The sequence below is a fragment of the Phoca vitulina genome, unplaced genomic scaffold (assembly GCF_004348235.1).
Source record: "Phoca vitulina isolate PV1807 unplaced genomic scaffold, GSC_HSeal_1.0 scaffold4, whole genome shotgun sequence".
NCBI classification, from domain to species: domain Eukaryota; kingdom Metazoa; phylum Chordata; class Mammalia; order Carnivora; family Phocidae; genus Phoca; species Phoca vitulina.
Genome location: NW_022589707.1, coordinates 35,844,298 through 35,858,833, shown reverse-complemented (window position 1 = coordinate 35,858,833; position 14,536 = coordinate 35,844,298). Strand labels below are relative to the sequence as shown.

The 14,536-nt window shown below is 39.7% G+C and overlaps 1 protein-coding gene across 1 annotated transcript in view; it reads left to right on the top strand.

The window, feature by feature from the left end:
* Window positions 1-14,536, top strand: part of BMPER (BMP binding endothelial regulator) — a 248,508-nt gene that overhangs the window by 41,298 nt on the left and 192,674 nt on the right. The gene's annotated exons all lie outside the window — the stretch shown is intronic.

Below are 14,536 nucleotides of genomic sequence, written 5' to 3'. Positions count from 1 at the left end.
GCTCTGTGAGGGCAGTGACTCTAGTATTCTCAGCTGTGATCACTGCCTGGCACACAGGGGTGGCCTACTGAATATATGTTGGAAAAAGGGGAGTAGGAGGAAGATAGGAAAATTTGGACCAAATTTCAGGCTTCCCTAGTTAGTACTCATAAAGTCAACTGCATATTTAGTGTATTACTATTGAGTCATATGCATCTTAACACATCTTAAGTCCTTTTGGAATTCTGCATGGCTTAAAACAGTTGAGTAAGAATTCGAGGGAGAGAATAACAATGTATAAACAGGAATGAAAAATGGCTGAACGTTTATAAACCAGTCCCAGATTCCTGATACTTTACTGTTTCTTCACTGAATTCCATAGAGGTTAAAAAAAGTCCTTAAAATCACCAACACCTCTGTGTATTTTTATGTGGTACTGACGGTAGTGTGTTTCAGTGTTAACAGACTTGGTGATAACCTCAGTGTAATTTTTGGTAGCTCTTTCCTTGTCTTGTGCAAAGTTACCCAATAGTACTATGCAATGATGACTTCAGATTTCCTAGTGATCATCAATTTTATATGATTATCTGCTTCCTTTTATCACAACGTATAGAACACACCTCTAATTTGGCTTTGAGTTTTCTGCAGCCACTCTTAAAACTATTCTGTGACTGCTTGTAACTTGCCCACCATGAAGAGTAAAACCTCTCTGCACTTGAAGATGATTTTCCCCCTCTCCTGTCTTATATTTCACTATAGGAATGAAATCATAGTGATGCTTATCATCTGAAAATGTCTTGGAATCCAAACACTCTGATCTCCTCTGGGGCTTCGAATGGCATTGTTTCATGGAGGCCATCAGACCAAGAAGAGAAATAAAGTGAGGGGTTCTGAGTGGAGGTTGGGGTGCATCATTAGAAACTACAGGAAAGGAATGATTTGACACAGAAGCCCTCAATGCCTGTCCAGCTTCTCTTTGATTTGCTGCTTAAGTTTGGCAACTGCAAAATTGAAAGTATGTCTCTATGGGTGACATGTATCTCTTTATGAAGACGCATGAATGTACATGCATCTCTTTTTTATTTTAAAAATGATCGTCATGCAGCAATTATAACCATTCTTATTGGGCCTTGATCAGAGATTACTCTCTTTATCTTCAGAAAAAAACTGGTACTTTTTTTCTTTTGAGATAAAATGTTCTAGGTTCTCTTTTTGAGAGGAATCTCATCTTGAGAGCTAATATGTATTTGCCTTAGAAATCTGTCTGCTGCAGAGGCTGACATTTAGCAGTACTGATGATAATGAAGGTGAACGAAGTACATTGGTATGTCCATGAACTCTAGTGCATCCTTCACTCAGATGAGCTTATTTACACTGGAGCCAGCTAATTATGTTTCTAGTAGCTTGGTGGTTAAAGGGCTCAAGATGTTTATCTGCAGACATGCTTGGGCATTGACCAGCTGATGTTTACCACATGAGGCAGCCCTCTGACTACCTGAGAATGTCTGGGCATTCTCTGAGCCCTACCTGGGGCAGGCAGAGGGATCAGATTTAAAAATGCACTTTGAGTTTTTGATGTTTTGGGTTCTGGGGGCTGTGGTATGGCCACCTTGATGAGGCCGAGAAGGCAAAGGTAACAGCCTGAAACGTCCAGAAGCAAGCCCACATTAAGGAGCTAAATGCAAAAGCCAGGGTAATATTTTCAGGCATCTAGACAAGGAAATTCTGTGCTCTGAGGCATGTGGTTTAGAGGATAGGCATAGAAATTCTCAGTCATTTGAAGAATGAAGTGAAAGAGGACTAGACTTGGAATTAGATGCAGAATCAGTTCCCAGCTCTGTCACTTCTAGTTACTTGACCTTTGCCAAGCCACCTCTTTCTGGGCCTTGGTTTTGTCTTCTGTAAAACACAGAGGTCCTGAGCCTAGATGTGCCTCAGCATTGCCAGGGCTGATAGGAGATATTCAGATTCTGGAGTCCCACTCCAGACCAAATGAATCATAATTTCCAGTGAGTGAGGCCCAGACATCTGTATTCTTTTTTTTTTTTTATTGTGGTACAATATATATAACATAATTGCCATTTTTAAATGTATACTTTGGTGGCGTTAAATGTGTTTGCATTGTTGTGCAACCATCACCACTGTCCATTTCAAGAACTTTCTCATCATCCCAAGCTAAAACTCATCCCCACTAAATAGTAACTCCCTATTCTCCCTTCCCGGCCCCCAGTAACCTCTATTCTACTCTCTGTCTCTGTGAATTTGCCTCTTCCAGATATCTCGTAGAAGTGGAATCATACAACATTTGTCCTTTTGGAACTGGCTTATGTCACCTAACATAGTATCTTCAAGGTTCATTCATGTTGTAGCATGTATCATAATTCCATTCCTTTTTGAGGCTGAATAAGAATTCATTGTGTGCATATAATATCTTTTGTTTATCTATTCACCCAGCAGTGGACATTTAGGTTGTTTCCACTGGGTATCTGTATCTTAATTAGCCCCCATGTGGTTCTGATGTTCAACAGGCTTGGAAGACACTGGAATTAATGTTCTTTTGGATAAATTCTGGTTTGTATATAGGAAAAGGCTTAGAAGGAGGGCCAGATATAATGTCATAACTGAAAAGATGTGACTATGGTGTTCTTAAGTTACTTATCTAGGTACACAGAATAAACAGCATAACCTCTGATGCCAACGAAATGCCCTAAACTCTAGCCAAATGTTCATGGTCTGTACTTAGGAAAAGAAGAAGCTTCACAGACCCAATAGCCTCCAAAGTTAAAATACATAGTTCTGTACACAGTGGTGTGTGGGAGTACTTATCTTCCTAACAAAGAGTTCAGGGACTTCATGTTGGTAGTTCAAAATTGACCGTGGTGGGAGTATTTACACCTTGGAAATTGGGACACCCTACAAAATCAGGGCTTTTCCCTTTTGTAGAGCTGATTATTAAACATTAGCAGCACACCACTGACTACATGGCAGGTGTTCAGTATTTTTCTTCTTTTTAACAAATACCACTAACAAAAGAAACACATTTTAAAAGATAAGCCTTTGTTGACAGGCTAAAACCCAGAAATCTACAGTTTTAGGGTTTAGGAAGTGCAGGTGATTGATAGAGCTCCCATTCAGCCCCTCTCCTTAAACTCCATGTTGGATGAGGTGCGTGTTTCTCTGTTGGTGGCGATTTCTCCTCAGCCCTCTTCAAGTATGATCATGCCCATCAGTGACTGCTTTTCTTGTCAGATATCTGGCAGTCTCTTCTACAGCTTCTGCCCATAGGTGAAGGTCTTTTTCGATTTTGTCCTGTTTTTAGAGAGAAGCTGAATTTTTCTCTTTAATGCCCTTATCTATCCATGTTTCAAAGGTAACGAAGACCTCCCTCAGTTTTCGTGGCATGAGATCAGAAGGGGGCCACACACAGCCTCCCAGACTACGAATGTGTTTGGGCTGTTTAATCATACACCTTTTCTGCTGGCCACACAGTCCTAAAATCATCCCACTCAAATGAGGCTCAGCTCAAACTTTCTAAAAAAGAGCCCAGGTAAAAGAGGTGGCAGATAAGAAGAAAAAGATGGGCTGTAGGAATCTGCATTTTTACGACCCCCCCCCCCACCCCCAAACACAGGAAGGCTTCGTCCTGCAGGGGAGAGGCTCCTAGGTGATGTGTGCGTCAGGCCTGATTTTCCCATATAAACAATTTTTTAAATGGTATAAAAAGGGGCATGACCAAAAAGGGTATTTTGTAAACATAGACAAGCTTATTCCAAAATTTATATAAAAAGGCAAAAGACTTAGAATAACCAAAACAATTTTGAAAAACAAGAGTAAAGGGGGGAAATCAGTCTACCCATTTTCAAGACTTATAATATAGCTGCAGTAATAAAGACAATGTGGTATCGGCAGAGGGATAGACGTGTACATCAGTGGAACAGCATGGAAAGCCCAGAAATAGACTCATACAAAATGCACAACTGACTTTTGACAAAGGTGCCAAGGCAATTCAATGGAAGAAGACTGACCCTTTCAACATCTGGTGCAGGAAGAATTAGACACGCACAGGCAAAAAAATGAACTTGATCTAAACCTCATATGTTATACAAAAATTAATTCAAAATTGATCATGAACTTCAATGTGAAACACAGAACTATAAAACATGTATAAAAAGCACATAGGAGAAAATCTGTAGGACCTAGGGTTGGGCAAAGAGATTTTTAGATTTGACACCAAAAGCACTGTCCACAAAGTGGAAAAATTGATAAATTAAACTTCAGTAAACATTTTTGCTTTGGGGAAGGCCTTGTAAAGAGAACAAAAAAATCTAATTAGAAAATGGGAAAGAGATATGAGGAGGTGTTTCACCATATTGCATACACAGATGGTAAGAAAGCACATGAAAAGATACTCAACATCATTAGCCATTAGGAAAATTCAAATCAAAACCACAGCAGGATATTACGACTCACCTATCAAAATGGCTAAAGAAAAAATAGCACAATTAAACCAAATGCTGGTGAAGATGTAGAAAATCTCTTACATATTGCTGATAAAAATATCAAATAATTCAGCTACTCTGAACATGAGTATAATGGTTTATAGAACTAAATATACACTTACCATATAACCTAGCAATTGCTCTCTTGGGCAATTCCAGTAAAATGAAAACCAGTGTGAACCTCAAAACTCTGTACAGAAATGTGCACAGCAGCTTTAATCATAATAGGCAAAACCCGGAAGCAACCCACATGTTCTTCAGTGGGTGAATGGTTAAACAAACTGATATATCTGTACCGTGGAATACTATTCTGCAGTAAAAAGGAATAAGCTATTGATCCATGCAAAAACTTCTTGGATGGATGTCAAAACAATTATTCTGAAAGAAAAGAGCCAATCTCAAAAGGCTGCATACTGTATGATTCCATTTATATAACATTCTTGAGTAACAAAATTATAGAGACGGATAGCTGATGAGCAGTTGTCCAGGCTTAGCATGAAGACTACAAGTGGAATGAGTATACTAATAAATGAATAGCCTGAGAGGGCTTTGTTGTGATAATACAGTTCTGAATGTTTGTTGGTTACACAAAGATGCACATGTGATAAAACTGCATAGATACACACACACACACACACACACACACACAGGAGTACATGTAAAGCCAGTAAAATCTGAATAGGCTCAGTGGACTGCACCAGAGTCCATTTCTGATTTTGATATTGTATTATAGCTAAGCAAGATGTTAATATTGGGGGAGGCTGGGTGAAAGGTGCATGGAAAAATATTTTTTTTTATCTTCCTGAAAATCTGTAATTATTTCAAAATAAAAAGTAAAAGAAAAATGGGGGTGATAGGATATTTCTGACAATTTTTCTGCAATAAGCCCTAAACATCCTATTTAATCAACCATAAAGGTTACATCTGTGTAATATGCTTCCCAAAGTGTAAAGTCATGCAGTGCAATTCATTAATCACACAGATGGCATTTCATATGTGTGTTGTAAATAGCTCATTTCTTCTTCGTGCTAGTCAAAGAGATTTTCACTGATATCCTTGAAATTACTGTGGGGAAACTGAGGGTTCCATTCACTGCTCTTTGTGGCCACCATAATTTATCCTATGAGGTTGTTAGTATTTGGCTGTCTTCAAATAAATCTCATCTTCTTAGATTGCTGCTCTGTGCCCCAAACTGTGAAACATGTTCCTGTTTTGAAAAATGCATGAATCCAACCTTAGCTGTTTGAATTTGATCTTTTGATTCCTTATTATTTGTTGCTTCAAAAAGCCTAAAGCATGGCATGGTTGGTAGCCCAAGGTAAAGACTTTCAGAACAGAGTTTCAACATAGACCCACAAAATCAGGTCTTGCCTCTTCAGCCACAAAACCTGCATTTTACTTTATAATACTAGTTTTTAGACATCACTGGAACAAGATTTTAAAGTATCACCAAATCATGTCATGTTCCCCAGGGATATCATTTTTACTTTTGAAGCTGCCACGTTCTAAGCTTCCTCTATGCACCTGGCAGTAACCAAATAATGGATGGAACGTGGATTTTGGAGCAAGATAAAAAGAATGGCTGTATGACCTGGACAAAGCAATTTAGCTCTTCTTGATTTCTCATTTAAAGAACTAGGAGTAAAATTTTCTGTCCTAGAATTCTTCTTGTGAGGATAAAATGAAATCACATGTGAAAACTCCCGAGTACAGTGCCTCACCTGTAATAATTATGCAGTGATTTTTATTTTCTCTGTTCTTTCCTTTTCTCTTGTTGGAGGATTCTTTATTAATATTTCTGAAAATATTTTTTGGAACCCACCTTTGGAAATGACCTCTAGTGACATTTTGCCTGCCCACAGTAGAAAACCAGTCTGATAACTTCACAGGACAGTCTCTCCTGGTTTTTATTCTTTTTCCATTTTTGCTCCATATGAGATCCACTCAGTTCTTTCTCCTTTGCCTACTGAGGAGCTATAGGTATTGGCTGTTTAACAATGGGGTGCTGAAGATAGAAGGGCTGGCCAGCCATTGCAGTGCCAATTCAGCCAAGAGGGAGAAGCACTCCCATGTTCAGAAGAGTTTATGGTATCTTGTTTGCAAATATCTTCTTCCATTCCATAATTGCAGTACTAGGTATTTACCCCAAAGATACAGATGTGGTGAATCGAAGGGGCACCTGCACCCCAATGTTTATAGCAGCAATGTCCACAATAGCCAAACTGTGGAAAGAGCCAAGATGTCCATCGACAGATGAATGGATAAAGATGTGGTATATACAGACAATGGAATATTACTCAGCCATCAGAAAGGATGAATACTTACCATTTACATCGATGTGGATGGAACTGGAGGGTATTATGCTGAGCGAAATATGTCAATTAGAGAAAGACAATTATCATATGGTTTCACTCATATGTGGAATATAAGAAACAGAGCAGAGGACCATAAGGGAAGGGAGGAAAAACCGAATGGAAGTCATCAGAGAGGGAGACAAACCATGAGAGACTCTTAACTATAGGAAACAAACTGAGGGTTGCTGGAGGGGAGGTGGGTGGGGGGTGGGGTAATTAGGTGATGGGCATTAAGGAGGGCATGTGATGTGATGAGCACTGGGTGTTATACGCAACTGATGAATTATTGAACTCTACATCTGAAACTAATGATGTACTATATGTTGGCTAATTGAATTTAAATAAAAAAAAGGGTTTATGGTAAGAACAGATCAAATGCAGGAGTGATGGGTGATGTGGCTCATATAAAAAAGTTGTTGCAAACATTTTTCTCCCTTAATGCATTGCATATTTCCTTTATTGTATTAATTACACTAAAAGTTTGAAAGCATATTTTATTACATAGAAGCCTAATTTATTTGTGGCTCACAGAATCTGTTTTATTACCTTAATATCAATGCCAGATATTGTATATATTATAATCTTATGAACTTATGAGACTGGTTCTATAAGCCACAATTTCCTCACTTTATAATCTCCAATAAACACATAGATTAGAAATCCATGTAAGTCACGTGGAGATTTTGTGTTTCTTTATACTGGTAAAGTGAGTTGAATTTGCAAATCATCTGTACTCATCTAATATTTCTGCATATTTGGGATTTTATTCATAAAGCCATCAAAAATTAAGTAAAATTTCTTTCTGCCATTTCTTTTTCTATTGTTGATTATTTCATTTCAATCACATACTTAATTTCTAATTGGAACACCAAAAAGCCATGAAAAAGAATGTTGTGGGGGGCACACACTATTCTTTAAGAACTCAGTTCATGGGGCTGATTCTTTCTTTTGGGATTGAGGAAATGGTTTGACTATAAAATTCCCATTAGCCAAAAATAAGCAGAATTGCCTGCAGGATTCATGGTAGGTACAGCCTTGGAGAGTAATAAAAGCCTGTTTTAAATGAACTCCTAAGGACACGATATAAGCCCGAGAATGGCTAGTCATATTTTATGTTTATCCCTCTTGATTATACTTCCATATGTTTCTGGAGAACAGTGTCTGAAAAATGCTTCATTAAAATATCGTATTGGACTGGGGTAATTTGGGGCTTATTGGCCAAGTCTCAGGGCTGGGGGTACCCGATCAGGTGGCCTGGAAGTAGCAAAGCATGGCAGTGCAGTCTGCTCTGCTTCCCTCTACCATGTGGCATGAACTGACTTCAAAGACCCCAACTTCTCTTTAATTTAAGTAAGTATGACAGTTTGCATGCTAACCCTCCCCCCAACAAAAGACAAAACAAATTTGGGGGACCAAAATGGATTTTGGAAAGAAAAGGCACCCTCCTGAAAATTAACTTAACATGAGGCTTGCACAGCATGGGAAGAGGGGACCTGGAAAGTGTTGATATGCTTCTCCCTTCTAAGGTTCGGTAGGTGCTGGATGCCCAAGGACTTTCCTTCATTATATTCTGCCCTAGCCTGCCTGGTCCATGGAGGGTGGTAGCATTAGTCAGTGTTAACAGAGAGACAGGCTTTGACATCTGAGTTTCTCCAGGAAAGGTTTACTGTTTCTGGAACTAGAATAGTGAATTGAACTGGTCCACCTGCCAAGAGGAGGAGACAGGAGGTCCAGGGAATGTCATCTTTTCAAAATTCCTTTCCTGTGGTTTACAGGGATAGCTCCATGTTAGTACTTACTGTGTATTCCTAGTGAAATTGGACATTTCTTGAGTATCTGCTACACACAAAGTACTGTAAAGGACCTAGAAAGGGACATTTCAAAGGCCGCATACACATGAAGAAAGAGCACAGGAGCATACCCTGAGTGGGGAAGTTTCTAGGAAGGCTCCCCAGAGGCCATGACCTTGAGTTGAGTCATGAAGGAGGAGTTGGCCAGGCAAAGAAGGAGAGCCTGGGTGACCTAAGTGTTGTCATGGGGATGATAGAGATGGAGTGAATGGATGAGATCTGGGTTTTTCAAGAAGGGAACAGCATTTGCAAAATCAGAGGGTGAGATCTTCTGGACACATTTGGGGGGTTCCAAGTGCGGCATGTCTGCAGTGTGGGGAGTTTGGGGATAGCAGATAAGGGAATGAAAAAGTGAGTCAAGGCGAGATATATATGAGAGATATATATGCTAAGAAATTTGAATTTTATAGTAAAGGTCAGTGGTTTTAAATCCTCTCCCACTTCCTCTTTCCAGATGCCCTGATCCAGTTGGTTTAGAGAAGAAAGATTGGGGATAGGTATCAGTCTACACCTCAGCCGGGCTGTGAACCATTAGTCATTGATAGAGTGCAAGCATGTGAATGAGATTAAGACCCAGATTTGAAAGAGCACACACTGGTTGCTGTGCAGGAGGATCCTTGAAAAAGGCCCCTATCCCAGCCAAGAGAAACAATCAGTGAGCCTATTGTAGTAGTTCAGGTGGGAAACAACCAGCAGCTTAGTTGGAGGCAGGATGGAGAATGGACGGGTAAAGAAAGAGAACATCTAGAAGGTGTGTGTGTTGTGGGAGGGGAGGATAGGAGAAGAGAAGTGTTGTCAGCCTGCCACAGAGAAGTCCTGTAACGTAAAGACTGAGTGTCCTTGGGATTGGGTATGTAGTAGGCAGCTGTAGCCAGAGAGAGATGTTTCAGTGGGATGCTGGGGGCCAGAAGCCCAATAACCCAGGTTGAAGACACTGAACCTGCTTTAAGAAGCCTTCAAGTTTGTTATGATCAGGGAAGGTGGATAATCCCAGGGACCTGAATGGAGTTCCAGGAATGAAAGGAAAGGGCGGGAAAGGTAGGCTGGGGCTCTGTTGTGAGGTGCCTGTGGGGGGTGGGGGTTGTTATTGGTAATGGTGAGATCCAGCTCTCTGCTCTTAGGCTAATGGTAACCTGACAGATGAGAAGGTTAAGCCTTTTTAGGGTGAGACCAGGTGGAATTAAGGCTTATTAGAAGGCCAATGCCATTTTTTATGGTCCTGATGATTTTTAACAGCTATTTTAACAACAGAATGATGAAAATGTGTGGTATTCTTTCTCCCTTGGGATAATGTGGCTGCTGAAAAAGGTCACAACTAATAGGAAAAATGAGTTTTATTGCTTAATTGTAGATTCAATTTATTTGGATACTTCCTGTTACCATTACCATGTGTTTTCTGAGTTGACTAGTTGACTAGGCCAGGCTTCTCTACAAGAGTGTGCATGTTTAAAAAAAAATTCTCTGAAATTCTATCCCACCCTGAAAATATTTAACATATAAAAAGCCAAAAAATACATACATAAGTGAAATATACCTAGTTTAGGCTTGTTTTTGTATTATTTTAGTTTTGTAGAGAAGAGCTATTTGGGGATATGATGGTTTTGATCAAGGTTTCTCAATGTTGGTACAATTTTTTGAGTTGGTTGATCCTCTGTGGTGCACTGTAGAGTGTTTAGCAGCATCCCTGGCTCTACCCACAAGATGCTTGTAAACACCCTTATCGCCCCCAGTTGGAACAACTGAAAATATCTTCCAGCATTATGAAAAGTCTCCAGGGTGGGGGATGGGAAGAAGGTAAAATTGCCCTAGACTGAGAACTATTGGTTCTCAATATATATTGTAGTGGTTTTATCAGAAAATAACTACTTCCTCCTGCTGCAGTATGGATAGTTTTACTGAAGCTTGTGGAATTTGAGCAACTTTTTATCACCAGAAGAAAACTAATGAATATTTATAAATTCCCTTGTCAAAAGTTTACTTAACAAATATTTAAAGAAAAAGGAGGGGCACCTGGGTGGCTCAGTAGTTAAGTGTCTGCCTTCGGCTCAGGTCAGGGTCCCAGGGTCCTGGGATCGAGTCCGGCATCAGGCTCCCTGCTCAGTGGGGAGTCTGCTTTTCCCTCTCCCTCTGCTGCTCCCTCTGCCACTCCCCCTGCTTTGTGCTCTCTCACTCACGCTGTCTCAAATAAATAAATAAATAAATAAATAAATAAATAAATCTAAAAAAATGTTTAGGGGCGCCTGGGTGGCTCAGTCGTTAAGCGTCTGCCTTCGGCTCAGGTCATGATCCCAGGGTCCTGGGATCGAGCCCTGCATCGGGCTCCCTGCTCTGCGGGAAGCCTGCTTCTCCCTCTCTCACTCCCCTGCTTGTGTTCCCTCTCTCGCTGTGTCTCTCTCTGTCAAATAAATAAATAAAATCTTTAAAAAAAAATGTTTAAATAAAGAAAAAAGGAAAAGGAAAAGCTACTTTACCGGTTGCTTGACCAGTCCTCTGCTTACCCCATGGACCCGCTCTTTCATTTAGTTCCTGAATATGCTGTCATTTAATTTTAATCTGGGTCACTAAGTTCTCAATGCAAAGGATGTTATGTGGTAGAAAGTGCCCAAATAATAAAAACCTGTCTAGAACTGGGTGTGAACATGTGGATTTCATGCACGACATGGATTCTAGTGTTAGTTTCACACCTAATGCTTTCTAACTTTGACCAAGCCACTTTTTCTGTGCAAATTTTCTCATCTGTGACATGAAGGAGATAAAGTATATTATCTGTAAGTTTGCTTCTAGCTCTAAGATTGAAATGTTTTGATTGTTTTTTGGGGTTGTCCCCCCTGCCATGCACCACATCCCCCAGTGCAGTGCCACCCAAAATGCGCTCTCTAGGTCGCCAATGGTCTATAGACTACATTGTTGGTCCACATTGAGTTAAGTACAGACATAGAGAGTAAACAATTAGAAATGGTTATTATAATTTGACAGAGTAATTTTTTTTTTTTAAATTTTTTTTATTGTTATGTTAATCCCCATACATTACATCATTAGTTTTAGATATAGTGTTCCATGATTCATTGTTTGTGCATAACACCCAGTGCTCCATGCAGAACGTGCCCTCCTCAATACCCATCACCAGGCTAACCCATCCTCCCAACCCCCTCCCCTCTAGAACCCTCAGTTTGTTTTTCAGAGTCCATCGTCTCTCATGGTTCTTCTCCCCCTCCGATTTCCCCCCCTTCATTCTTCCCCTCCTGCTACATTCTTCTTCTTTTTTTCTTTCTTAACATATATTGCATTATTTGTTTCAGAGGTACAGATCTGAGATTCAACAGTCCTGCACAATTCACAGCGCTTACCAGAACACATACCCTCCCCAGTGTCCATCACCCAGTCACCCCATCCCTCCCACCCCACCCCCCACTCCAGCAACCCTCATTGACAGAGTAATTTTATGCCTGTTACATATAATACAAAAAATTGAGCTTATAGTTTGTCTTAGTCTTTTAAATTGAACTTTTTTAGTAATTCATTTTTATTATGCTTTATGAAGATAGCAGTCCACATTGGATTGGAAGAAGAAAAATAAAACAAACTGGTCTTTCACTAGAGGTAGTTTGAGAAGCACTGCCCTGAGGTATGATGGAAATATTTTTTTGCTTCTCTTTCTACCCTGGGCCAATAAGAAAGATATTTAGTATATTCCTCTTCTGGGGTTTCAGTGAAGAGAGGGGCAAGATACTGCCTATCTGCTTTATTAGCAGCATAAAGTTGGTGGCAAAGAAAATCAGAGGTAATTCTGGAGTAAATACGAGGTTCTCTTGGATTATATGTATATGTAAGTCTTCACATAGCTCATCTTAGTGTCTTGCATCAAATAACGTGTTTATCTTAGAACAGAAGCCCAAAGAGCAGTGAAAATGTCCATTTAAAAATTATTTTAACCCCAAGAATCCCTTAGATATGCCATCTATTAGAATGTTTGGTATACTGGGACTCTGTACTAGCTGATGTTGGCGAGGTAGGTAGAAAAAGGAAGAGGTGTGGATTATACTTGCTAAAGAGATTAACGTAGATGTTTTTAGGTCTATTCTGTCATTCAGACTCATTCAACATTTGGTTTCCCAAATCTGTTACACGGACTCAGGTGAGGTAGACTGATAGGTGAACAAGGGCACTTAAGCAATGAGCACTTCACAGTCTGACCTTGGTCTTTAGATGTTAAATCAAGGTGGAGGAGCCAGCCTTCAGACTGACACTTATTTGAGGGAGAAAGCATTGCTGAGTTCTCTGCACCATGGGCCACTTGTTCGAATACCTTTTATCCCATATTGAGTGGAATAATCCAGAGAGGCCTGTCCTACTCCTGGGAACCCTTCACACATGACCTGGCATTGTGCAGGAACAGTCTCTTGGCCTGCAGTTCCTGCCTGGTCTGTATGGGTTTTGTAGTGTACTTCCTCTTCCAAAGTAAAAAAAAGGCAAGATCTTTGCTCGCTCTATTAGCAGCAGAAAATCACCCTTTCTTCCAGTTTTTTTTTTTTTTTTTTTAAATCCAGAAGATGAAAATATATAACATATTTGGAAACTCCACTGGCAGACTTGGCAGGCATTTCATATTTACTTGGACTTAACATGAATTGGATTTGGTCCTCTGATTTCCCCACCTCCATCTCTCGGAACAAGTTATTTATTATCCAAGTGAGTCTGTGTTAGTGGATCAGACATGCACATGGCACATCTATTGTAAGTGTGTTTGTTCAGTAAGATTTATGCTAGTCCAAATTGTTTTATATTGGTTTTCATTGTTGAAAATTTACTGTATTCATTCTTGGTTTGGCCTAAGTATTTGTAGTGTGCTAGGGGTTCCTGTGGTTGAACATTTTATCACTGTAACACTTCATGCAAAGGAAATTAAAAAATATATAGTGAAAGCATTTCCCTAATATGTTTCCAATCAGCTGTGTACTTTAGTAATTTGATTTGTAGGAACTAGAAATAAGAGTATTACTGCGCTCTTTTCAATCATTCATAATTCTCTGGGAATTCAGATCATGGTTCCAAGTTTATGAAAATGTCTCTTGAAATTTTCTTCAGTCCTTTAGTATTCTGTTTGTGTGTATTGAGAGGGTATTTTATTTTATTTTATTTTCTTACCACAGCAATATCGAAAAGAGTTCAGGGAAGGGGGCGAGTCTTCCGTCTGTATCTGGGACAAGAAAAACTGATGTGGATTGAGGTTGATTGGCTTGCCAGAGGTCATTCATTGGTACAGAGAGCCAGGTCCTTTTATTTGTGCATTATCCTATGTGTGTGTTCCAGCTTCTGTACTCCTTGGGCTAAGCAATCAGACTGTGACTTGTAAATCCCCTCGCCTGGTGGACTCCTAATAATCTAATATGCAGTGATGAGTGGCATAGGCAGGAGCATCTTCCCTGAAAGTGTAACACATGGGATGGAGGGTGATATTTGGATGAGCTAAATAAAGATCTAGGCTGTGATCCTTGCACCATTATTTCTTTGGCTCTTTCTACAGGGACTTAAGATAACTAGCTTGTTTCCTTTTTTTGAGGATCTCTGGCCTTTGATTTACTTCGGTTTTTGCCAATGAATGAGCATGACTTCTGTTTTGGCTAGTGAATTAACTTGTGATAATCCATACATTTATAGTTTCAGATTTTCTTAATCCAGTTCACTATGTAAAAGTGAAATCAAAGTGAAATGTGAAATCATAGCTCTCAAACTGGGAGCAAGACTTGGAAGGTTTCATCTGGTGAAGACAGTAGCTTGTCAAGGGTCTTAAGTGGGTATAGAATTTTGCAATCATTTCCTATTTTTAATTTTCTGCTTTTATTTCCTGTCATGT